The 26,256-nt window shown below is 46.2% G+C and overlaps 1 long non-coding RNA gene across 1 annotated transcript in view; it reads right to left on the reverse strand.

Annotated features, from left to right (window-relative positions):
* The window catches only part of LOC102553444 (uncharacterized), a 102,209-nt gene that overhangs the window by 40,289 nt on the left and 35,664 nt on the right, over positions 1 to 26,256 (reverse strand). The window contains exon 3 of the long non-coding RNA XR_015643563.1: positions 7,049 to 7,184. This is a non-coding gene — a long non-coding RNA (uncharacterized LOC102553444). The remainder of the gene's footprint in view (positions 1 to 7,048; positions 7,185 to 26,256) is intronic.

The raw sequence follows: 26,256 nt of genomic DNA on the forward strand, positions 1-26,256 counted from the left end.
GGGAGGAAGGGAGGGAGGAAAACTCCTGGATTCTAGAGTAAATGTTATGAAAGAACAATCAGCCAGAAGGGAGGGAAGGTACCACTGGTAAAAGAGTGCACAGACCTCCCATGTGTCTTCATCCCATCCTCATCTATTCCACAGTCAGATCATCTCTTCCTCAACTGACCGTGAGGCAAGGCCGATTTGGGGATGACTTACATCTCACCATGTTAAGCTTGATCCTCACAGAATGACTGTGCAAAGCATCAACTCTACAACAAACCAAATGCTGAATGTCATTAGTGAATATTTAATATTTCAAAAAAATTAAAACTCACCAAAAGATTTCATCACATTGCAGATTCTTTGGCCTGCCTCCTGCTGCACTTGTGTCTAAAGGCTCGAGTGGAAAATTACAATGTGTTATCTTCAGAAGAATCCCAGCTTCTTAGAACTCCAAAGGTCATATAAACCATAATCAAGGAACATGACCAACCTGGGCTGACCCTGGCATCCAAATGAAAACCAAGTGACTAAAGAAGAGATTTCTCCCAGGAAGAACTATCAGGAAAGATGTATAAGAGGAAAGAATGGGCAGAACATGGATCATGGGAAGCCTAGTCTCAGGTCAGCCTACAGACAACATCCCTCAGATGCAGTTCTCCTGAGTCCAGGAATCTTCAAGTCCACATATTACTCCTCTCCTCTGCATCTCTACAGCCATGAGTGTCTTCATGTGCATGTATGGAGCCCACGTGTGAGCAGGTAACCAGAGGGACCAAGGTAGACCAGATGCTGCAATCTAGGTAGAGCAATCAGGTAAAGCAAATTTAAAATTTTTGAATCTATCAAGTGGATCAGGCTTAGCAGGCTAGGGTTGAATTATCCCATTCAGTCCAAGATGGTCCATTGGTGAAGAAGCCACACCAATCAGTATGAGCACGAATAGAAGTGTACGGCAAGTTCAGATGAGTACTTATCGAGGAATGAACACGACAAAAGTTGTTCCTGGACAGGCTGGTGGAGTACTTGCCTAGCATTCAGCAGGTCCCGGACTTAATTCCCAGTACCTTAAGAAAATGTTTCAGGACACATACATCCATAATCTCATATAAGATTTAAAGTTCCTCAGGTGTACCCCTTCAATTATAAAAGATCCGTTCTCTATTCTGTTTACATTGCATTTCTTTCCACATCTTTGAAGGAAGCATTGCGGACTAACTTCCCATTTAACTTCCTTCTGTAGACCGTCACTGTTGATTTTTCCATTTCAACCCCTTCCACCTCAGCACCTTCCTCTGTCCTAGCGAGTACACCTACTGATCCTGAAGAGACTGAGGCATACATTCCTTGAGGTTAAAAGATCATGTCTAATTATCAGTAACTCCAGTGCCTTCAGGGGTGACAAGCGAGGCTGCAGTCCCAAGATGTACTTTGACAGTTCCATGCCAGTAAATCTTTTTCTCGATTTTCACTCTATTGTATTCTTTGGTTAATCAATTGAGAGTCTCTTAGGCAATCCTTCAACCAAATATTTATTGAGTACCTCATCTGTTCCCATCTTGACATTGGGAAGGTTTCAAAATGGTCTCAAACAGTTCAAGTTAGACTGAGGGCTGAAGGTCTTTTGCTTGTTGTGAGAAACAACATTTAGCACACCTGAATCAAGGAAAAGGATAAGATCATAACAGTACAGTGTCATCCAGTGGAGACCACATTCAAGAGCTCGCTGTGAAGTCTACACTTTAAAAACGGAGGAACTGGAGAGATTTTCTATTCATGCCAGGCCTGAGCAGTCAGTATGGTTTCATAGAGGATCATACAGGTTAGTCCTAATCTGAACTGTCCTAATCAGTGTCCACATATATTACCAACATCTCCCAGATAGATTAGTAATGTCTTCCAGGGCAAGGAACGATGACTGCCCACTGAGTGCAACAGTTCCACCTTTCCGGATATGACATACACTCTGTGGCCAAGAACAGATTACCAGAAGAGTGGGGTTTTTTTTTTTTTTGGAGTACTGCTACTAATAGAAAATCTAATGCCATGAAATAATAATTAATGATAATAGTTATTATTAATGATGATGATTTTCCAGAAATAAGTTGGATTTTCCAATGTTGCCAAATTAAGCTCAGAAATAGACTGCCGACTTGGTGGAAGCCAAGTGCTGTGTCTCCTGGCAATTTTGTCAAATCAGAGTTTATGCTGGAGGGCTGATGTTCCAAATGCAGAAACACTGGAAAGCGGAGGGGAATCCATGATCTGAATCAATGTCAGTGGAGAAACCTGGGCAAAGGAGTTCAGCCATCACCAGTGACTCCCCCAGCTACTTGAGCATAGTGGGTAAAGGATATTGCTGGACATTGGCCGTGCTGTCCTCAGGTTTGGCTGACTCCAGATTAGGCAGGTTCCAGGTCGACTGCTGCACAGGAGAAAGAGAACTGATACGACATAGTAAACTTGACATGCAGAAGAGGTAATCAGGCCTAGCACTTTCTCCAGTGCAACTTTGAGCAACAGTTAAGTCTCAGCTTTGCTTTAGAGGTCTACGGAAGGTTTGAAAGTGCCCAAATATTGTTCTGTTCAAGGCATATTAAAATAGAAGACTGTGTGTGCGTGTGTGTGTGTGTGTGTGTGTGTGTGTGTGTGAATCCAAAACACTGGAGAGGCAGTGAGACACATGTACACAGCTGCCTATGGGTGTGATAGTGAGGTAGCAAGAAACACAGGGAGTTTAGAGCGGATTCACGTACAACTACAGCAACAGCACTACCTTTTTGAGACAGGATCTCGCTACATAGCTGTGCTAGTCACTTTCTGTTGCTGTGACAAAATACCTGAGCTAATCAACTTGAAGGAAGAAAGTATATTTTGGCTCATGGTTTCAAGGTTTCAGTCCATGGGCTGCTAGCTGCGGTGGAGCACAGCATCATAGCAGCCTGCAGCACGTGACAGACAGGGGTTCTTGCCTCCCGGAGACTAGGAAGTAGAGAGGCAGAGAAGAAGATGGCAGGGGTGAGACATACTCTTCAAAGCTGTAAATGCATTTTTAAAAGTAATACTCTTTTCTAGTCTGGATAGTTCCCAGATAAATGAGACAAGCTATAAGATTTATTCAATAAAACTACAGCACAGTAGCTGAGCAGTTATCTATTCCATTCCTCTAAACTAATCTATCTACCGACTAGCCAAAATCTCCAAGATACTTGCATTTTAGTATTGGTCTAGCTCTCTCTGCTCCAATGTTTTCCCATAGCACCCTGCCCCCTGACATCCTTTTCTCATGGTGAATCCTCTCTTACTCTTTCTACCCTTTTCCTGGCTGTTATCCAAAGTCCAGCCCTATTCTCTCTTCTGCTCAGCCATTGGCCGATCTGCCTTTATTGACAAGTCAGAGAATAAGTGGGGAGCAATGTTTACACAATATTCAGACAGGAGATACTTAGAATAAACATTACAATACTGTGCTTTGATTGCAACCAGGTAAGGGGGCAGAGAAATCAGCATTTGAATAATACAAGGGTAATCTTTACAAGTATACAATAACATTATGCCATCACAAAGCCACATCCTCAATGACTTACTTCCTCCAACTAGGCTCCACTTTCCACAGTATCCCCATCCAATGGTCTACTCAATTACGGATCTATCAATGGATCAATTCACTGAGAAGGTCATGAACCAGTTGCTTCCCCCAATCCCTATCTCAGTACATTATGCCAGGGACCAAACCATCAATATATGAACCATCTAGGGGAACATTTCACATCTAATCCATAACAGTAGTCCAGGTCCATCTTGAACTTGTGTTGCCCAGGCTTCTGTGGTGGCCTTAAACTCACAATCCTCTTACCTCAGTCTCTCAAAATTAGTCTCTTACCTAATATCTAGGCCCAAAATTTGAGTGAAACTGATTCTTCACCTTGTGCCTTCCTCGTCCACATCCAGCACTCAAGCTGCTCATGAAACCTAAGCTAACTTTGATGAAGAGGGGAATAAAGCATCATCTTGGTAAATGCTCAACAATGCAATCAATGATTAATAAAAATGCATGTCAGTTCCTCTAGTCCAAATTTTCTTACCATGCTAGCTTTATATGTCTGGTGTGATCTCCTTAAACTTGAAGGAGGGAGGAATTTCATACAATAGAATTACTGGCTGGTGCATAGACAACCCTGACTGAACACATTAGCACCCCAATCCAGCATCGAAATTATGTTCTAAGTAATGAGTCACATCTCTGGTCAGATATCCCTTCCTCTTAACACCAACAATGACAGCTTCCTACCAGCTAGGAGTTATTCAGAGTATTTGGCTAAAACCAGAGTTCCATGCAGGGCTAATTTGTATGCCTTACAAAGGATTCCATGAAGCCAAAGAAAATAATGATGAAGGCCTACTGGGAATGCTTGTCAGCTCTCAACAAAAATGTTCAGAGTTTGACTGTTTAAGAATAAAGGAGAGATCCAGTCATGGTGGCACATGCCTTGAATCCCAGGACTTGGGGGAAGAGGCAGGTGGATCTCCGTGAGTTTGTGGCCGGACTGGTCCAGAAGGTGAGTTCCAGGTCATCAAGGAGAGTTACACAGATAAATCTTGTCTCCGAACAAACAAACAAATAAAAGAACAAAGAAGAAAAAAAATCAACAGGTATCATCAAAGAGCTCTGACTCATGGAGAAAATGGCAAAGAATAAAGAGAAGTCTTGGCAGAAGTGGGCTATGCTCTTTAAAGGTATCTTCTTTAAAAGATGTACTTATGTGTGTTGTATATGTGAAGTGTTTGGCTGCATGCTCATTTGTGCACCACATCCAGATCTGTTTCCTGTAGAGGCAAGAAGAGGGTGTCAGATAGCTTGGAACTGCAGTTACAGACAGTTGCAAACCACCATGTAAGTTCTAGAAACTAAAACTGGGTCCTCTGCAAGAGTAGCCAGAGCTCTAACCCTGAGACATTTCTCCAGGCCCAAAAGTAACTTTTAAAGTGAAACACACACATGTGCACACACACACACACACACACACATGCACACACACACTCACACATACACACACATACTCACACACACATATATACACACATATACATACACACATACACACATACACACACATACATACACACACATACATACACACATATACATACACACATACCCACATACACACACATACATACACACACATACACATCATACACATACATACATACTCACATGCATGCACACATGCATATACACGCACACACACTCATCCACACATACACACACATACATACACACATATACATATACACATACACACATACACACATATACATACACACATACATGCATACATGCACAATACACTTATACACGCATACACACATACATACACATACATACACATATAAACATACACACATGCACACGCATACATGTACACATGCATGCACACACACATACATACACACATACATGCACATATACATACACACATACATACACACATACATGCACACATGCACACACACACACACATACACACATATACCATACACACCTTATTATTAGGTAATAGGTGGATCCTCTCCTGCACACCAGATTGTCAACTGTCCTCAGAGCAGATAGCACAGCCACGCCAGCAAGACACATCATTCCCCACAGTATGAGGCTTGTTTGTGAGTTTCTAGGTCATGTTCCTCCACAAAGGAATTTTCTGTTAACCTCAGGGTTGGACTCATTGCTAATACTGTATATCTAAAGCCACTGAACTTGGGGATTTAATAGTAGGTCTGTATCTAGCAACTAAGGCTTCGAGGCTTCCACTATCTGGGTGGACATGGCTGACCTCGCCTAGGTCACATGTCTGAAGGCGACTGATGTTGACCCTTCTAGAAAGATCTCAGCTGAGATGAATGGAGGAGCTCACGGGTATCTGTCTATAGTCAGCAAGCTATCCTGCAAAAGACTCTAAGTAGCAGTAAACAGGAAGAAGTAACGAGTCACTTTGTTCATTACACCCTGGCTAACCAAAGCAAGTGGCTCGCTCATAGAGCCCTGCTTCAGAGTGTGACAGTCACACGGTAAATGGTGGGAATGGACAGCTTGCCACTTAATGCAATCAGTCTAACAGGAAGGTTGCAACACCTTCTAATTAATAAGGCGGGGGAGGGACTATGAGGAATGGCCATGTGACCCACCAGCCACTCTTCCCTAAAGCTTTCTTCAAGCCTTGAACACCAATAGGATGAGGGGGAGGGGCCACATTATTTTTTTCAAGTGAGCTAGCTGAACAGCACACATTTTCCCAAGGCTGTCCTGCTCTATTCAGAATAAAGACTCAGGCAATAGGCCATGCTTGGATGCCTCAGACCATCTGCCAACAAAAACAGAAAAAAAATTAATTATGAATGGTGTCTTCCCATGCCGATCACTTATTGTAAAGGATTTCTCTGGCTTGTTTATAATAGCTGTTGCCTTAGGGTGCATGCTGTATAAATTGTCTGATTACAGGATACAGAGCGCTTCTTAATAGGCCTCAGCTGATTAGGAGAAGGGAAAGAAATTAAAGAGGCCATTTCCCTTTAGGTATGCAAATACCTTCTAGAACAAAGGACAAAGATAGGATAGCCCCTGATGAAGCCCACCCTCTTTCCTTTCTACCTTGGATTATGTAGCAGGCAAATCATAAGCTTCACTGCATGCCTCAGTTGAGATGTGAATGGTCCAGTAATTGACACAGTACTCACACCAGAAATGCCTGCTACACGTGGGTCTACAGGAGCCCCCTGGGCAGCCCTGCCGCAAATCGTGTGGCGTTTGCAGCTCTCTGAATCGCTTCTAACTGTGTGTAATTTTACTCTGGCTCAGGGAGCTAACCCTATTTGTGTCTCATTGGCCTTGTCATCTCTGAATCAAGAGAATGCCTGCCAGCTACTAGCAGGAAGGCTGTGGGAAGGCAGACTGACTATGAATAAGAAACAGAGTCGCTGAGGTGCAGGATGAGACTGGAGCTTGCTTCTCCCTTCCCAGTCACATACTCATACCCTAACAGACAAATCTCATGGGCGTGCATACCTGTGTACACCTTTGTGGACATGGAACCGCCTGCGTTCCCGAGATTTTTTTTCCTCCCCTTTGAACATGGTCAAGGGTGATTTCAAGGGTTTATTTCATCTAGCCCAGTTGGTTTTCCATGCTGTGGGTTCCACACCTGATGATTCAAGAGAAACAGAGAGAAAATATTAAGGAGAAAACATCTGTTCTGAACATGTGGATCAACTGTCTACGTTCTGTAGAATAACAGACATTGGCACAACATTTACAGTGTGCAACATATTACAGTCATTTAGAGTTGATTGAAAGTACATGGGAGTGGTGAAGGTGTAGCTCAGTGGTAAAATATGATAAACCCCTCCCCCTAGACACACACACATACACACACACACACAAGAAAATGAAGACACCCCAAGTAGATGAGAGGATATGTGTAGGTTACGGTTAAATACTACACCACTTATTTACAAGACCTGGGTACCTGTTGATCCATGGGGCTCCCAGGACCATTCCTCTATAAACGCGTGCTAGTCTGCTTTCCATAACTGTGATAAAATACTTGAGGGAATCAACTATCAAGAGAAAGGTTTATTCTAGCCTATACCATTAATGTTTCAGTCCGTGGTCACGTGGCTTCGTTGTCTCAGGGCCTGTGGTAAGGAAGAATATTATGAACACACGATGGAGCAGAACTGATTCTGTCACAGTGGCCAGGAAGCAGGAGAGAAGCATCTCTACCAACCTGTGACGCCGCTTATGGAGTAAGCTTCCTGTGAGACCAGAGCCCTCAAGAGCCCACCACTTCCGGATTGTCCAACCTCTGAACACTCCTATACCATTGGTGTGGGAGGGGACATTTAAGACCATAACTGCCATGGAGACACAGCTATGACTTCACTTCTTCAAGGAGAAAAGACTTCGCAAGTCTTTATTCTTAATTAGCTATGGTAATTAAGATGGAGAAGAAGATAGGGCTAGTGAGGTAATTCACAGTCAGGGCTCTGCAGTGAGGTCACTGCAGAGAGGACTTTTCAGTGAGGAGTCCACAGTGACTCTCTGCAGTGACAGGGCTCCATGGTGATAGGGTTCCACAGTGATAGGGCTCTTCTTTGACAGAGCTCTGCAGTGAAAGGGCTGTACAGTGACAGAGCTCTGCAGTGACAGGACTGTACAGTGACAGGGCTCTGCAGTGACAGGGCTCCACAGTGACAGGGTTCCACAGTGACAGGGCTCTGCAGTGACAGGGCTCTGCAGTGACAGGACTCTGCAGTGACAGGGCTCTGCAGTGACAGGACTCTGCAGTGACAGGGCTCTGCAGTGACAGGACTCTGCAGTGACAGGGCTCTGCAGTGACAGGGCTCTGCAGTGACAGGACTCTGCAGTGACAGGGCTCTGCAGTGACAGGGCTCTGCAGTGACAGGACTCTGCAGTGACAGGGCTCTGCAGTGACAGGGCTCTGCAGTGACAGGGCTCTGCAGTGACGGGGCTCTGCAGTGACAGGGCTCCACAGTGACAGGACTCTGCAGTGACAGGGCTCTGCAGTGACAGAACTCCACAGTGACAGGGCTCTGCAGTGACAGGGCTCTGCAGTGACAGGACTCTGCAGTGACAGGACTCTGCAGTGACAGGGCTCTGCAGTGACAGGGCTCTGCAGTGACAGGGCTCTGCAGTGACAGGACTCTGCAGTGACAGGACTCTGCAGTGACAGGCTCTGCAGTGACAGGCTCTGCAGTGACAGAACTCCACAGTGACAGAACTCCACAGTGACAGAACTCCACAGTGACAGGGCTCCACGGTGACAGGGCTATGCAGTGACAGGCTCTGCAGTGACAGGGCTCTGCAGTGACAGAACTCCACAGTGACAGGGCTCTGCAGTGATAGGCTCTGCAGTGACAGGGCTCTGCAGTGACAGAACTCCACAGTGACAGGGCTATGCAGTGACAGGCTCTGCAGTGACAGGGCTCTGCAGTGACAGGGCTCCACAGTGACAGGGCTCCACAGTGACAGGCTCTGCAGTGACAGGGCTGTACAGTGACAGGGCTCTGCAGTGACAGGGCTGTACAGTGACAGGGCTCTGCAGTGACAGGGCTCTGCAGTGACAGAACTCCGCAGTGACAGGGCTGTACAGTGACAGGACTCTGCAGTGACAGGGCTCTGCAGTGACAGGGCTCCACAGTGACAGGACTCTGCAGTGACAGGGCTCTGCAGTGACAGGACTCTGCAGTGACGGGGCTCTGCAGTGACAGGACTCTGCAGTGACAGGGCTCTGCAGTGACAGGACTCCGCAGTGACAGGGCTCCACGGTGACAGGGCTCTGCAAGGAGTCCTCCATGAAGAAGTAAATGCTCTATGTCCTGGATTTTATGCACTAGTAATAAGTTACTAACAGAAAGAAGAACTTGTTTGCTTAGTTTGCTGTTTGTTTGTTGTTGTTTCTTTTGTTTTATTTGAGACAGGGCCTCTCTGTCCCAGAACTTACTATGTGGCTCATATCTGCCTGGAGTTTGAGGAAGTCCTCTTACCTCAGCCTACTGAAACTCTTAGCACTTGTCTGGATTGCCCTTCCTTGCTTTACAACTTACTCACCTCGTATGCATTCAGTCAAAGCTTCCTCAGAGCTAATTCACATTTACTAGCTACCTAAGAATTGCCCATCCCAGCCCTGTGCACTCACTCCCCAGTGACTTAAATAGTGGCCATCCAAGAATCAGGAACTTGGGCAGAATTCTGCTGGGTGCCCTGCCTCAGGCTCTCTCAGAAGGCTACAGTCAGTATTGACTGAGGCTCCAGCATCATCTCCAAGCTCAACAAGGGAAGGCTATGCTTCCAAGCTTGCTCTGTGGTTGTTGGCAGGACTTGGATCTTTGTAGAGTGTGGCAGACAACCACAGGCAGTTCCTTGCCAAGTGATCCTCTCCACTCAGGGAAGCCACACAAAGAGAGCCAGAGAGAAGCCGGCAAGATGGAGTGAGAACCTTGCATGATCTAGTCTCTGAAGTGGGAGGAACTGCAGTGGCTGCATCCTGTTGAACAGTCACTGTTCTACCCACGCTCAATGGACAAAGGCCACACAAGGATGTATGCATCTGGGGACAGAGTCATTGGGAGCCATGTTAGGTGACATTTAGAAGACCCCTTTCATCATTTACTAATTTTAAAAGTCTCAAACTCTCTTGTCGTGCCCTCTCAGAGGACCAATCCCCAAAGCTGGTTCATACTGTTACCCTTGGCAACCCTGGTTCTCTCTCTGTATTTTATAAATGATGGATTTGCTCACCACTCAAATACCAATTCCAGTGTCACTTGCTTGGGAACATAGATCTTCCAAGCACTGTTTGGAAAGTAGTTATTTTCAGTCATTAGCTTTCTATCTCCCTCGATTTGTTTTCAGGGGCGTTGCTAACAAAATTAACTACTTAGTCACTTGCTTATTTCTGCTCCTTCTACTCCAGGTTAGAAAGCACCATGAGGCAATGAAGAGACCTGGCCTGAATTATATTCCCGGAGCAGCGCTCATAGCAGAATGTTTGATAAATCAGGAAGAAATTTAGTGAATCTCATATAATATAGATAGCTGCATTAGCCAAGGGTCTCTAGGGTCATAGAACTTATGGAATGAATCTCTCTCTCTCTCTCTCTCTCTCTCTCTCTCTCTCTCTCCATATGTATATATATATATGTGTGTGTGTGTGTGTGTGTGTGTGTGTGCGCGCGTGCGCACACACACACACACACACACACACACACACACACACAAATAAAGGGAATTTATTGAAATAGCTTTCAGGCTGCAGGCCAACCAATCCATCAATGACTATCTGCGAAGAGAAACTCTAAGAACCTAGTAATTGCTCAGTCTCACAAGGCTGTGTCTTAGCTGCTGTTCTATGCATGCTCGATTCAAGAAGAGGTAGACTTAAATGCCGGTGAAGGAACTGACGTGCTAGAAAGGCAAGCGGGCAAAGATCAAAACCTTCCTTCTTTCAAGTTCTCATTTAAGCTCCCAGCAGAAGGTGTGGCCCAGATTAAAGGTGTGTGTTCCTGGCTTAAGATCCAGATCAAAAGCCTATGTCTTCCTGACTCAAAAGTCGGGACTAGAAGTGAACTCACTCACAGCAAGCCAAGAAGAAAACCTCTCAAAGCTGAGTCCAGCATTTCTGGGTTGTAGCTCATTCCAGAATAGTCAAGCTGACAACCAAGAGTAGCCATCACAACAGCCCTAGTTCCAATGTTCATACAGGTCTTTTTTACCCCCCCCCAATGCCTCAGTTTCCCAATATATAAAATAAGAATGCAGCTCTTCCAACTTCCTTAGGCCAAAGAGAAGTTAAAGGTATCTAGAAAATATAAACACAACATCATTTTTTAAAACATGTAGTTACTAGGGCCAAAAGTCCTCTTGCAAATCGAACTTAAGTCTAGCAAAGTCTAAAGGAAACCAGTCACGAGAGCCTCCATCTACAGTCCCAAAACTTGAGTGGTTGAAACAGTAGGATTGCAAGCTCTAGGCCGAGATGCTTGGTATAGTACGGCACTTTGGTAAAAGAAAAACGAAAAGGGGAGGGGGGTGGACTGGAAGATTCCAGAATCCAGACTCACTCCAGGGTGAAACGAAACCTCCGTTCTGGTGTTGATTTTTATCATGGACTAAGCTAAAACAAAGGCTACAGAATCCGAGGACTGAGTGAGGCCAACTCCATTTTGCAAAGAAAAACCAAGGCACTGCCTCGGAGTAGGAAACTTCCTAGGTAACTTCTAAATCTACAAGGAAAGAAAACGCAAGCCACTGGATGCAACCTAGAAGAACCCCTCTGCTTGCCGCCCTTTACGCCATACAGACTGTGAGGCTTTACATCCTGGATGGATGAGTAGATAGAGCAATGGGCAACAATCAGATACATTGTTGCTGGAAGAAGCTGGGGTTTGGCATAAGTGTGCTTGTTGTAAAGTTTCCCACTGTGTGGAGATGGCAGCAGAAAGGTAAAGCCTCCACATCGATAGAGTGAGTACTCGAACCCTGTTATATATGCTCGGTAAATGCTCTACTACTGAGCTAAGCCGTATGTCCAACCTCTTCTCTGTTTTTCGAGTCAGGCTCTGACTAGGTTGCCCATGATTCCTTGAGCCCATGCTGCTGTCCAGGCTGGTCTGGATCTACGTCTGAAATCCAACCTAAGCACCTGCATAGCTGGGATGTCAGGCATAGCTCAGACTCTCTGGATCCCCCACTTTCAGACGGGTGACTCCAGCTTCTGCTCTGCGAATCTCTCCCTGAGTTCCAAGCTCAGGGAAAGGCTGTGCTTGTTCTAACTCGGGTTTCTTCGCACAGTTCCAAGGGGCAGGGACTATTTTGACTCTTCTCGTGTCATTGAGGTATAAGCTCAGAGAGGTGAAGTGGAAGATTCTGGAGATGTCAGGTTATACAGACTCATGTATCATTTTGCTAAGACAGACTCACGTGGTGTTTTGCTGAGGCAAGACCTGTGGGAGGACACATGATGTTTGGAGAGAGTCTAAATAGGACTCATTGGACAGTGATGTCAGGCTTGCATAACTAGCTTTGCAGCGCTTGAATCCCCCCAGCTCCGCCCCTTCTAGCCCACTGTCCAAAGGTAGGGGAGAAAAGATGGTAAGTAGGACAAGGGGATGTGGGCCTGTTTAGAAGCAGTTCCTTGGAGTAATTCCAATCTCCATTTGTGGGGATACCAGTGGTCCAGTTCAGTAGTGTCAGGATACCAAACACAAATCAGCAGTGATGGCACGATCTAGCAGAAACAGCCAGGCCTCCGCCAAATCTGCACAAGTCAGCAGGAGCAAGAGGGCCAGCCAGGGATGCCAAGAGAAGTTCTCTGCCACGCCTTTCTCAAGGAAGTGAAAATCAGTGAAGACTAAGATTCGAGACCAATGGAGCTTTGCAAAGCTAGCTATGCAAGCTCACAGTCACTGTCTGTTGAGTCTTATTCATACTCTCTCCAAACATCACGCATCCTCCCATGGGTCTTGCCTCAGCAAAATAGCGAAGGAGCCTGTCTTAGCTAAATACCACGTGAGTGTGTATCACCTGACATATCCAGAAACTTCCACTTCAGAGAGGTTAACTAGCTTGCCCAAGGTCACACAGCTAGGATTTAATCTCGTCATGACCCCAAGTCATCTCATTTTGAAGTATCATGCTCACTGTCATTTACAGGCCTCTAAGATTTCACTAAATGCCCAGGCAAACCATGTTCCTGATGTACCTATGGGTGATGAGCTCCTTAGTGGCTGTGAACAGTGCACTCCCAAAGGAGATACAGTTCCAACGTCTTCCTTCTGGTGACCAGATAAATAAGATGGGATCCACCCACAAAATGCAATATCATTTGGCAATAAAAAGAAATAAAAAACTTGATAGCAACTACAGCATGGGGGAACTTTTAAAATAGCATACTTAGTGGAAGCACAGGAGCCAACCAAAGACCACATGCAGCTTCGCCCATGTATGTGGCTCACCCAGAGGAGGTCGAGCTACAGAGGTAGCGAACATGAGCAGTCGAGGCTGAAGTACAGGGAGATTTGTGAGCAACAGATACAGCGCAGGACACTTTCCAAGGCAAATGCTCTAAAATTGACTCAAGTGATTGTTTTTCTACCATTGAGCTCAAAGTCATGAACCCTTGGAGAAAGTAGTTCCTATGTATACAATTTCCATCTCCACAAAGCTATTAAACACAGCCCTACTGTACAGCATGGTGACCATTGCTAACGAGGGTGGAGGGTGTTTTTGAAAGCTGCCAGGAGTGTGAACTTTGAATGTTCTCATGGTAGAAATAGAGAGTGTATGAAGTCCTGACGCCTGTGTGCACGCTGCCGCCGGTGGGTGCAGCTAAGCTGCTTGGCAGTTTCCGAAGGGCGGATTGCACAGAATGGACACAATTGTTGCCTTTTGTTTACAACAAGAAATCCTGAAGAAGTGAAGTTAACCCAAGCAACAACCAAAGGCCCTAAGTGAAGAAGGTTTAGGATGCGAAAAGTATGGGCTGCAGACGAAGTGTTCGTCATTACGCTTTTAACTTTGACTTTCAAACAAAACCAAGCACTTTTATTTTGCTCCTGCAGGAAGAATCATTCTTACACTTCTTTTCTCCTTTTAGTTATTTGAAAGTTAATGATTTTTTAAACAAAAACATATGCAGCCCCCACTGACCTGGAACTCCCTATGTAGACCAGGCTGACTTCAAACTCACAGAATCTGTCTGCCTCTGCTTCCCTAGTGCTAGGATTAAAGGCCATGCCTCATGCTTCTACTATTTGAAAAGCTCAATGAAAAGCTTCCCTGACCTTGCTTGATCTTCCTGTCAGCTGGGGCTGGACTACTGGTAATGCTTGCTAACACTCAGTGCATGTGCAATTGTAGAATAAAAAGTTTCCATCCATCCCCACCAAGACTAGGACCTGACCTATCCAATCTCTGCATAGACCCAAAGACTCTTGGGGATGGATTCTGAATTTCCTATTGCTAAAATTGAACCTACTTTCTAGCTGACTTTGAAGTTATGGGATGTACAGTTGTGGGACATGATAGATCCCGGCTTCATCACTCAACTCAGAACATGAGAGAAAGGAATGTTGTGGCTGGTGCTGACAATATCCTACCTGGTCTCCTGGCTCCAACCAACTTTTAGCCCTCAACATTCAACTTACTGGGCTTACTGGATCCAGTACCCAGAGCTGCTGTGGGTTTTGTGCAGCATGACGTGGCAATGGCTCTCTGCCGGTACCTCCATAGGGACACCTCAGCTTTCTGCTGCTCCCATGAGAACACTGGGGTGAGGTCATCATTTCTCCCTCCCAAAAGCTTTCCAGTGCATAGAACCCCAGTTGCCCAGAGCAGCAACCTGTCCCCTACTGCTATTTCTCTGGTTTTGTGCCTTATCCTGCCCAAAGCGCTCAGATATTAGGTCTACCATTATAAATGCTTCCCTGATTAGAAATGGGAAGTGCATTTAGATGACATTAACTCTAAAATGCAGACAGAGTTAAGTGGACAGTCTTCCACAGCATCGGTGGGTCTTACCTGTCAGCCACAGCCTGAACAAGACACAAGGGCAACCTCTTCTGAACAAGAGGGCTTTCACGAGCAAGCTACCCTTGGCTTCACCTGCAACATTGGCCCTTGCATTTCTCCAGCCCGGCACCTCTGTTCTTCAACTCTTCCTTGAGGCCAACCAGATTTTGGACTTAGCAATGTTCCACAGTCATGCAAATTAATTCCTTAAAAATGCACACATACACAACACAAGGATATAAATGTACATGCACGCACACATACACATATAAGCACACATGTATATTATACACATACATGGGCACGGACACGGCACAGCCACACATGCAAACATAAACACATATGCATTGCATGCACACGCACACACATGTAATCCACAGGCACATATACAATGTGAGTTCTAATTTCCTCCAGTGAACCCTGACTAATACACTCCCAGGCTTTGTCCGGTAGTTCTTAGGCTAACCTGTCAAATGAAGTTCTTGCATGTGAACCCTGACCTCAGTGTCTATTTCTGGGGTAGCTAGAAGACAATCCCATAGTTCTTGCTGAGAAGGAGTGCGGTGTGTGTTGGTGTGGGCCTTCTGTGCAGATCCGAAAAGGCTCCTATATGATGCCCTTCTATACCTTGTGTTCTTTCATCCTTCGGCTGATCTTCGTTTTTGGGGTATCTCTGTGCTGCAGGCCCCATAGCCCCATGCCATACATGAGCAAGTGACCCCTCAGGGGCTAACTCAGAGCCTACTCCTTAAACCATCCCTCTGGAGTGCTCAGTGACTCTCCACCTCACAAGAGTCAGAACCTCTCTGCTGGATGCAGGTGTTATGCGGAAAGCCACACCTGCCAGCCTTCCCCACAACAGTGTGTCTGCCATTAGAACCAAAAAATGCCTAATTCAAAAACAAAAAAGTGTGCACACTCGAGAGGAGTGGGGAAGGGAAAGGGAGAAGACAAGAAAAAGTCTCAGGAGCCCCTTGGAAAGCAAGAGAGTTTCGCAAAGCAACATTTTGATGAGTTAAGTGCAAATGAATCAGGGATAATGAGAAACACGTGGACTAAATTTCCCTAAAATATACGAGTTTAAAAATTAAGAGGAAAAAGTGCTTGGGGAAAATGTGTTTTAAGTTTTACCCCAACTGAAAGCATTCACGGAGCAGAGCAAGATATGTGCTGAGCCCACAAAATGATCAGGCTGTCCACTGTGGGCAGATAGAACGATAAAGAGAGATTCCCCAGGGCGCGCGGCCTGGCCAGAAACAGGGCTTCACCACGGAGCGGCTCTAGGCTTCCAGGTTGTAAATGGGGGATTTAGAGCCATATTGCTTTTCTTTCATTAATTCTCCCTGCATCAGGAAGCACTGAACTCTGGGCATAACACAAATGAATAAATAATAAGGTTGTTGGAGAACATGAATTATATTTGGTGATTTTATTAAAGGACGCTGAGGTCTATATTAACAAGAAGCCCGAGAAGCATAGGAGAAGTGCTAGGGCAAACCCTGCAGAAGAACCACAGTGAGGGACTTAGCTCATCAGCTGTGAGTGACAATGACAGGTGTCAATAAGGGCCACACAATACAGGGCCTGCTGCCAGTTGGAGCAGCAATCTTGCTCTCTAATAACCTTCTGGAGACACCGATTCTTTCCCCCAGCCCAGGGATGACAACAGAGTTCTGTCCCCTCCCTCTGTGGGAAGCTTAGACAAGACCAGTGTTCGCTTCTCACATGCTCAGAAGCTGGGACAAAGTTCCCGTTTTCTTTGAGCAAGCATAATTTTGAGGTAAGAGAAAACAGTGTTTGGGGGAAGATTTATTTGGTTCTGAAGAAGAATCACTAGGAGGTGTCAGCATCAGGTTGGAGACATTGTGACTTCTAGAACCATCTCTGGTTCTAGAAAAAAAAAAAGAAGGCTTCACGTGCATCTCCAAAGAGTCCAGTACTTGGGAAGTTGAGGCAGGTGGATTAAAGGCTCACGGCTAGCTCAGTCTATCTCTGGTAACATCAGATCTAGACACATGATAATCAGGGAGAAGCTTGGCTACCTGGTCTTGAAACTTCAGCCTGGGGTCACAATTGCTTTTCCCAAGAAGAATGGAAAGGGGAATCAGAGGGGACAAGAAGAGGGGGAGGAAGAGAAGAGACAAAAGAGGAAACAGAGGAGGAAGAAAAGGAAGTGAGAAGATGACAGTAGATGAGAAAAGGAGGAAGTGGAAGAGGAAGTGGAGAAGGGAAAGAAGAGGAAACGGCAGAAGCCAGAGAAGAGGAGGAGAAAAAAACCAAAGGCTTCACGCGCATCTCAAAGAGTCCAGTACTTGGGAAGATGAGGCAGGTGGATTATAGGCTCACAGCTTGCTCAGTCTATAGAACAAAACCCTATGTGATATATAAATAACAAAGAGCTATGAACTACTACCTACATACTAATCCCTCTCTACCTACATTCGTCCTACAATGACCCTCAGTGTGAACAGATTCCTTCAAGGCCCTGTGCTGACTCCAGCCTGAATCCAAAGCCGAGTGGAACCCCCACAAATATACCATGCTGTAAGAATGTTCAGCCTTGAATATCCAAGATGGACCAGGGTCCTAACAGAAGGAAAACATATTTCTAAAAGCATTCCTTCCTTCTGAGTAGCATGACTGAATGTTTGATCAGGTACGGTTGTGGGGTCTCAAGGAGTTCAAAGGCTACTGAGCCCAGGTCATCCCAGTCGGATATAAGACGAGGGGAAACTTGAGTGTGATGGAGCACACCAGAGTCCAGCATCCAGAGGCTGAGGCAGGGGGATTGTGAGTCCAGGACAACATAGGCAACAAAACGAGATCCTGTCTTAGAATAAAACTAAAAGTGAAGCACAGGCAGAGAACTAAGGAAGAGCCAAAACAAACAAGAAACCCAAAGGAGCAGGAATAATTCATCTTCATATTCTTGGACTCCAAGACAGTCAAAGAATAAAAGCAAACCTAAGGATGTGGCAGGGGACATGCTTGTGTGGAACAGAGAAGGAAAAAAAATAGGCTTTTTTTTTTAATAGAAATGACCTTTGGGTTTAGAAGCAAATACCTCATTTAGAAGCAAATGTCTCATTTACCCAGAAAGCAAGGCGAGTGAGGCTTCTTATGAGACGGGCTGGCTCTTCAGTTGTGCGTCAGGAGCTCAGAAGGTGACTATCCGCACACAGCCATTAAAGGTCATTTGCTGTCGCTTTTGGCAGCTGCTAAGGAGGACACGCTGCCGGCGAGTACAGGGAAGCAGACATTTTGGCTCACCCCCCCCCCACCCCCGCCACCGGAAGTGCAGAATAAGTTGAGGGAAAGCTGCGTGTCCTTGTTACAGCATGGACCTCCCTCACAGTGACAATTCAGCGGTTAGAGGGACGTTTGTTTAAGTGCTAACCTCCAGCCATAAAAACGAGGTGAAATGAAGGTGGTGCTCTCTCATCAAGTACTACAGAGAGCTCTCCCCTCGGAGAGTCTCTCCCATTGGAAACACAGGAAGCGCTGGGCTCTGCGGGACCCACATTTTTTTTCTCATGATGCATTATGGGAGTCATACTGGAGAGAGCATGGGCGTTCTTGAGGGGGGTGGGGGTGGAGGGGTGATACATTCCTGAAGTCGTAAAGCGTGTTTAGTACTGTGTTTAGTACTTGATTAACAAAACTTGGGGATTCAAGTCCATCAGAACAGCACTTAGCTAAGTCATCACTTAACCACGCTTCTTTGGCAGCCTTGTATAGTTCTTAAAGAATCTGGGAACATCGATGATCGGTGCAGCTTGGAGTGGTCCCCACATGGACCTGACTACAGGTCTTGTCTTGGCTGAGGGGTGGGGCGGGAGATGCGTGTGTTAGCCATCTCCTGGTCTAAAGAATCCATCTTAGAATCAGAGCCACATATCAGCACATTATTTCTCCTGCCCAGGTCATAAGAGGAAATGATCAATTTAATCACTTCTTGTGATTGATACTTTTTGTGTGTACAACTCTGATGCCCAAGCTCACTGCCCACCTAAAAGACCCAGGCTTCCTCTTAGCAACAATAATATTAATGAATTTAAACTCTAGAACCCCATAGGTTTAGACCTTCAAAGTCCTCTGCCTAAGAATATGGGGCAGACAACACTGGAGCAACAACTTGGAGCTACTACCCAAGACTCAACATCCAGAAAACCCTCCTCTGCCTCGTGCCAATAAAACTATCTTTGACCCCCTTGCTGTCACAGCTCCTCAGCCAGACATAAAAGTGACCTTTGATGGTTCCATCCCAAAGGGAATTTTGAAGCCTGAAGAAAAGTCAGTCTTTTCTTGCCACTCTCCAGACCCACATAAGAGCAATCATTGACTTTCCCTATAACCCATTAATTCTATATTTAGAAAACTAAGGCGAGGGGGGGGGGTGAAGGAGAAAGAAAGAAAACCCAAGCACAACCTCACACATAACGGAAAAGATGGTGGATTCCCCATGGCTATGCTGGCCAGGCACTGAGCAGTGGCCTTCTGTGAGGCGTTACCACACTAGAACTGGATTTTTTTCTCATTGCGAGAGGAGGTGAATTCATTTTTCTTGGATGGAGACTCTGCAGACAGGCTGGAGGTCTGGTATCTTCATCACCTCTGGAGGTGGCTTAGCCTGGACATGCCAAGTCCCACGGATGCCTGCGAGCAGTTTTAAGAGGTTTTGCTTAGCCCCACTTTTATTAGAATGAAAGCTTTGCACAAGTGAGGGGTTTTATGGGAGTTATTTTTAAAGTAATGTGTTTTTATTGGTTTCTGGTAAGATCAGTGAAATCACATGGCATTTTTAAAGAATTTTAAACCGAAAAAAGATGTTCAAAAAGCTTGTTTGAAACACAAAAGCTAAGAAAGTCAAAATAAGGTACTTGAACACAGGCAGATTAATACTAAGATCAAAACCATTCTGGGTCAGCAGAAGAAAGGCCTGAAGGACTTTGTCCCAACTAGGACAAAGGCCAGCTGATTCATCGACAGAGCTGTCACTGACTTGTTGAGGTAAGGGGACTCAGTTGTCCCCTCACAGACTCAGAATTTGTTGTGTGTGAAGAGGAAGGCCATTATAAAAAAAAAAACACATACTGTCTCGTTGCTGATTCTGCAGGGCAGGAAATTAGAAGACACACAGAAACCCAAGGCAGAACATAAGCCAGACTTCGGACAAATCCCTGGAGACCCCAGCTGGAATCCCACCTTCCCTGATCGATCCTCCCCTCTTCAACCTTGACTATAATCTCAGCTTTCTATCCCCTCCCTGGTTCCTAAAGTAAAACATGCTAACTGAAAATTAAAATAATAACTAAAAAAAAACAAGACATGTCTAGTTCAATCTATAGAAAGAAGGTAAGGCCATCCTTCAGGTAGAAAACAGCTCTAGAGAGAAGGATAGCCTACCCAAGATCCCCCAGGAGTTACTTGGCCTTCGAGCCCCCATATCCATCTGTCTCGGGAACCCTCTGCCTGTTCATATAGCACTAAAGTGCCATGTACTTACTAAATACACGTATGTGCATGTTGGCTGTTAGTCTGTTTCTGTGCATTGCTGTGCTCTGGACATAGGTGTCCCTTCCAAATTCTTATGTTGCTCCCTAACACTGGATACGATGGCAATATGACACTGTAATAACAAGAGGCCCACGCTCATGATACACAGTATCAAGGTACCAGCTAGGGAGCAGAGAGCTGGCCCTTATCAGAAACAAAAATCTGTCGACACTTCAATCCTGAATGGCTCAGCTTCTGCAACTCTGAGCTATAAAGTTTCTGTTCTTCATTAGTTATCCAGACTAAGGCATTTTGTTACAGTAGCCGAAATGACTTAAGAGATATATAAATGCAAAGCCGTGCTTACAGCAGCCCAGAGAGTACAGTCCTGAGCTCCGCGAAGGAAAGGCAAAGCCTCTGGATTTCTAATGCAGTGCTGTCGACCAACTCTCTACTATGTGTGGTGCCAGAACAGTAAATGCGTGAACAGTTTAATGAGTGGATTTCTACCTATGTCCCTTGTATATAACACAAGAGCAGTCAGAGTTTCTAAAGTGCTATACGGTTTAGAAGAGAAGTCCTCAGGATTCTTCTTAACTTCAGAAAATACCTAAAGGATAAAACCACCTGTCCTCCAGAAAGGACCCTGTGAAGGCTAATGGTGGTCTTCTGAAGGCTTGGATGCAAACCCTTCCTGTGCCACTTGGAGCGTGTGCAGCCTGTGGACTCCTGGCCCACCCTCCATAGGTGACCAGGGTTATTTCTCAAACTATTACCCTTGAGTCCGTATAAGACCTAAGCGAGACACTAGTTTGGGGAACAAAATTCAGAAATATTCTAGGAATAGAAAATGCAAAAAAAGCCACCTGTTTAGTATATTTCCCTGCTTCACCTACACAGGGAAGTTTCACGTGGGGGAAATGTTTTCATAAGTATGACTTTATCCAGCCATGACAAGATACCCAAGGCTGGGTAATGTATAAAGAAGGAGAGTTCAAGAGAGTGTCCCCAGCACAGGCTTAGCTCCAGTGAGGACCTCGTGATGGGCACCATAGTAATAGAGACATGAGGAAGAAGGAGATTGCCAGAGAGAATGGCCAGGAGCCATTCTTGCTCTTATAAGCAGCTGCGGTCACTTGAAAACATTTCCTTCCGAGAGCCACACCCACAATAAACCAAATACGGGCACTTGGCCCTACCTCGGAAAGGGACTATACTTCTCATCTTGTCCACAGTGGAGAGTAACCCCAAACTTAGTGCATGAGTTCTTGTGAGGAGGGCACTGTAGGAGGTCCCTGGGCACTGCAGGAGTGAGCTGCAGCTTTTCCCAGGCTGCATGGGTGGATCCCACCTGAGATGCTAGTGGTGCCGATGGAGGAGGGGAACCCCCTCTGCAGCTCTCCTTCCCATACACTTCATCCTGTTTCCTGGCAGCCGGTGGTACTGCCTGGGGGAAAGGTGTCTGCTAGGACTCTATCCTGAGCAAGACAAGGGGGCTACAATATTTACACATGCTTGCTGCACCCTAAGCCTGCTTGGTCTTCTTGCTTTGTTTGCTTGTTTCATTCCATGGCCTTTCCTGTAAACACCTAACCTGTTGTTTAGGTGGAGGCTAGATTTCTGGAATCTTTATCCCTCAGAACCAACCCTAGATGCTATCTTAAAGCGATTCCCAGATCAGAGTGGTGGAGGGGATCCCCATGTTCCCTTCTCTCCTTGGTAGTGATGAAGTAACACTATCAGATTCAGAGTGCCAAGCATGAGAAGAACTCCCTCAGGAGGACAGGAAGTCCCAGATATTTTTGGAACTGGGAGCATGTATGGAATCTGGGAGTGGATCCAGGACATGGAGGGGAGGCTGAGCCCTGAGCAGGTAGATGCCATTTTACCTGTTTGGAGCAGAAGTGGGAAGGGGAGCACGGATGAAGGGGAGAGCAGGGAGGAAGGAGGGGAGCAGGGATGAAGGAGGGGAGCAGGGATGAAGGAGGGGAGCAGGGATGAAGGAGGGGAGCGGGGATGGAGGAGGGGAGCGGGGATAGAGGAAGGGAGTGGGGATGGAGGAGGGGAGCAGGAATGAAGGAGGGGAGCAGGGATGAAGGAGGGGAGCAGGGATGGAGGAGGGGAGCAGGGATGGAGGAGGGGAGCGGGGAGGAAGGAGGGGAGCAGGGATGAAGGAGGGGAGCAGGGAGGAAGGAGGGGAGCAGGGATGAAGGAGGGGAGCAGGGATGAAGGAGGGGAGCAGGGATGAAGGAGGGGAGCAGGGAGGAAGGAGGGGAGCAGGGAGGAAGGAGGGGAGCAGGGATGAAGGAGGGGAGCAGGGATGAAGGAGGAGAGCAGGGAGGAAGGAGGCAGAGCAAGGATCCGGCCCTGTCTGAGCACACAAAGCAGAGAAGCGTACACCAAGTTCTCTGCTGGGCCCCTGAGGCTCACCACAGAGGAGGGGACACCTGCTGGCTATTTTGCCAGCAGAGGCAAGAGAGTCAGCCAGTAGTTCATGTGTACAGCACAAGAAGGGCAGAAGCAGGAGCTCTGCTTCAAAACAACCAAACCAAACCAAACCAACCAAACAGACAAACAAACCAACTCCCAAGAAGTTGTTCCCTGACCTCCTTATACACACTATGTGGCATGTATCCTCCTTCATCAACATAAGCAGAAGGAACAGGTTACCTATGAGACAAAGCTAGGCATGCCTGTGTCATGACAATGTTTCTGTTCACCCCGTAGTATCTCTCACCCTGATCTCTTTTTCCAGAGCCACACCGCTATCCTAGGAACTTAATGAAGCTGACTCCCACCACAGGACCTCTGTCCCTCTCCTTAGTTCCGGAACCACAATCCACTTTCTGGAGAGGCCCTCTTGGCTGGCCAGGTGCAACCGTCTGGATTCAGCACAAGCTCGAAGGTGAGTGCTAGTGGGATGGTTACTGGGTATTGTCTCCCCTCAATGGTCTCTGCTATCTCAGCAGAACTGGCTAAGTGGATGTTACTTCACAGTAAGATCAGGGATGATGGGGAGGAGCAGACAGTGGCTTGAGGAATCACCCACTCCCTGGCTGGGCATGACTGACTTCCTAAACCACCTCACCAGCCTCTAGTCTCATCAGCTCCCTCCTAGCCTCAGTAAACCTCTCTGAGGAGATGAGCCCATTGGAAATAAATTGTCTTTAAAAAAACAAACAAACACATTTGGCCATTTCACATGAATCCAGTTGATGGAGGACAGGTTTCTAGTTGTGAGTTAGCACAAAATGCCAGGTTTTTAATAAAGGAGATCAAAAATCTCAGAAGCCAGGCCAAGATTGCTCCACTAAGATCTATGTGAATATATGTATATAAAGAGATACAGATATAGAATACATGTACATATAGAATATATGCACATATATACATACAGATATATAGTTACACTAAGATCTAGGTGAATATATATGTATATAGAAATATAGATATAGAATATAAGTATATATAGAATACAAATATATACATACATGTAGATATACTAAGATCTATGCAAATATATGTTTTAGGCCATAATCCTAAGAGCAGCTTCTAGTGGTTTGCTCGATGCCTTCTCTGTTGATTGCCTTTCACCCTGAGGATGTGGTTTCCTTGAATCATTAATAATAGCGACCCACTACAGCTGGATGAATAGTGAGAGCAGTTCTAAACAGCGAAATGAATGCTAAAGCTAAGCCCTGGAAGTTCTGAGGACGACGAGAGAACACTTCCTCACTTAAAATAAGCAAATCGAGAACAGGGACAGACCATAGGTAGGCAACTGTATCAATGCCTTCCCAACTGCCATAACTGACCGGAGGCAAAACTGGCTTCTGAACTTGAAAGTGACTTGAGGCAGAAGGTGCTGTGCTGGTTAGCTGAGTGGTCATGGGAGCCTTCCCCAAGGCTGTGTGAGCAGAGATTGAAGGATGTGCCCCTAGATTCCAAGATTCCAGATTCAGGAGCAACAGGGAGTGAGAAGACCCTGAGGTAAAGATCAGCACAGTTTAAGGAACAGAAAGGAGGTCATTTTGCCTACAGCACATGGGGTGCAGTCAGAATCCAGTAAGAAGCTTGGGGACACTAGCAGGCACCATATCCTGCAGCCTCAGAACTCTGCATGTCCGTGGTCACACTGTGGCTTCAAGTAGGACACTGGCCCAATGCGAAGACCAACCATGCTCCTGGTTGGACAATGGACTATAGAGAGCTGGGACGCATGGGTCAAGAATCAAAGATTTCTCAGGAAGGGTTTAGCCTCAGCCCTGTCTTGCCCATTTGTAGGCTGGGCTAGGTGTTTTGCTCTCCAGGCCTCCATGTTCTTGTTTTTAAAAAAAAAATGAGGAAATTTTCTGGGCTTTAGAATATTTTTATTTGTAATTTTAATTTGTAATTTGTAATTTTTTTGTATTTGAGGGACACAAGTGAGGCACTTTAACACGTGTAGCCAGCGTGTGAGGATCAGATTACAGCAGCTACAGAGCCATCGTCTGGGTGTTCGCCAGATCTTCTTGGTGGGAATATTTAAACCTCATGACTATTCTGAGATATTTGTTATTAGCTATGGTCATCCTCCTGCCCAGCTGCACCTCCCAGAGCCAATCATGACCTTTCAACCCTTAATCCTGAGCCTTGTCATTTGGCCTGAGAGAAATCCGTATACCGCAGCTAACATGGGGGCGAAAGGAGATGCACGCCTCAGTGCACGCAACGGAGCTTTCCAGACAGCAGCGCCTGGGGAGTCCTGGGTGGACTTCACCTCTTACTTGGCTCTATGTTCCCCTAAAAGTCTAAAGTGGCCCCTGGCATCCTGTGCGCCTTATGCCATGAGGAGGTGAGCTTCTTCCTGGCCAGCTCTCCAAACATTAACCTAGTGATCTGACCGAGGAGAGAGAGGGAGTCTGGACCTGGCTTGAATTGAATCTGGCTCTTTCCCGGCCTGCCCCCTGCTTGCTGCTTCCCTTTCATCTCCCGAAGTGGTCCTGGGTCGGGAGCCTCTCACTGGCTTGGTCAGATGGCTCACCCTCCGACTTCCCAGCTCCCCGCTCTCTCTCGGACCCTTGCTTGTGCAGCTGCTCCATGAAACGACTCACATACGTCTCTGGCCAGCCCGTTTATTTTTATAAACAATAAATAGGACGACATTCCATGGTGTCCCACCCCGTTAGGCCTTGTTTACAGAGCCGTGGAGACAGTGACGGAGGATTGCTGGGGTTTGTACAGATGGCGGCCCACATGTCGTAAATTGTGAGCAGGGAGAGAGGGTTTTGTTTCCTTCCTAAGAAACACAAACAACAACAAGTCGCTCCCCCCACACCCGATTTCTTTCCCTCCCCACGGTCGCGCAGCATTACGGAGGCCTACAAATCATGGCGGGATGATATTAAGCTGCCTCAATAATGTTCGGGATCCCTTCCGGTGTGTGATTCTTCTTCATTAGAAACGATAACCCACGTGCCCCAAATCCTCTTTCCCTCACCTCAAAATTTATAGATCACAGTCTCTAAACTAATTGTTAGTTGCACACTAGGCTGCAAGCTGTTCATCCACAGAGCAATTACCTCAGAGGCCTTGATTAAAGGCAGGGATGTAGAGGGGCAGAGCGGGCAAGGTCTCTTGGTACCCACTAACAGGAGCGAAGCGCTAAGCACGCCCTATCCATCACTAACCATTGTTCAAAGGCCAAG

The sequence above is a fragment of the Rattus norvegicus genome, chromosome 19 (genome assembly GCF_021556685.1).
Source record: "Rattus norvegicus strain SHRSP/BbbUtx chromosome 19, alternate assembly SHRSP_T2T, whole genome shotgun sequence".
Classification (NCBI taxonomy): Eukaryota; Metazoa; Chordata; class Mammalia; order Rodentia; family Muridae; genus Rattus; species Rattus norvegicus.